Source organism: Arachis ipaensis, chromosome B08 (genome assembly GCF_000816755.2).
Source record: "Arachis ipaensis cultivar K30076 chromosome B08, Araip1.1, whole genome shotgun sequence".
Taxonomy (NCBI): domain Eukaryota; kingdom Viridiplantae; phylum Streptophyta; class Magnoliopsida; order Fabales; family Fabaceae; genus Arachis; species Arachis ipaensis.
Window position 1 is genome coordinate 13,981,428 of NC_029792.2, and position 852 is coordinate 13,982,279.

An 852-nucleotide genomic window follows, 5' to 3' on the forward strand; every position below is an offset into this window, starting at 1 on the left:
AAATCTGCGCAAAGACATTCTGGGAGTTACGAGCTAATTCTTTCTGACTGTGGGTGTACTTCACACTATATGAGATTTAATAAGCATCGATTTTTGGGGATATAGTTTGAATTGGGGGAGAAAGCTTGCTAGGATTTCGATTTGATGCGTGCAACCTTCTCCCCTTTCACATACCAACGTTCAAATTCACGTAGATAGGGCTTTGAAAGGTTGGAGTGCCACGTAGAATCGGATTACCACGAACCAAGTGCAGATCCAAGACATGGTACTTTTGTCACACGGAGGGCATCTAACATGAGTACAAGTTTAGTTTCAAACTACTATAAATACAAATGTTAACATTTTTATCTTTTATGAGTACAAATGGTCATTTATTCTTTCTTTTAAAAAAAAAAGTTCTATATTCATCACTCCAAAACAAGCTCTAAAGATTAATTAAAAGTGACAAGCAAACAAATTAAATTCTCATGATTTTTATGGCTGCTTCTAACATTTTCAACATGTTGCGGCAAGCAGGGGGGGCCCTTTCTTTATGTCAATTTTTAATTTTGTCCGTTTGTAATTCAATTGAATATAAATTTTATATATACACAATTGCTGACGTACCAATTAAAATGCATTTTGATCATTTTTATACGTATTGATAATTTGATATAATTTGTGAAATTTAAAAAACTAAATTGTATAGTCTATTTTAATCATATATTATTAAGTCACATTTTGTAAATATATTACATATATACTTTAATTAGATGACAGAATGATACGATAAATAAAAAAATAACTTAATTTAGTAATCAAAGAACGTGAAAAAAATGAAATTTCATAACATAATATAAAAATTTTTAATTT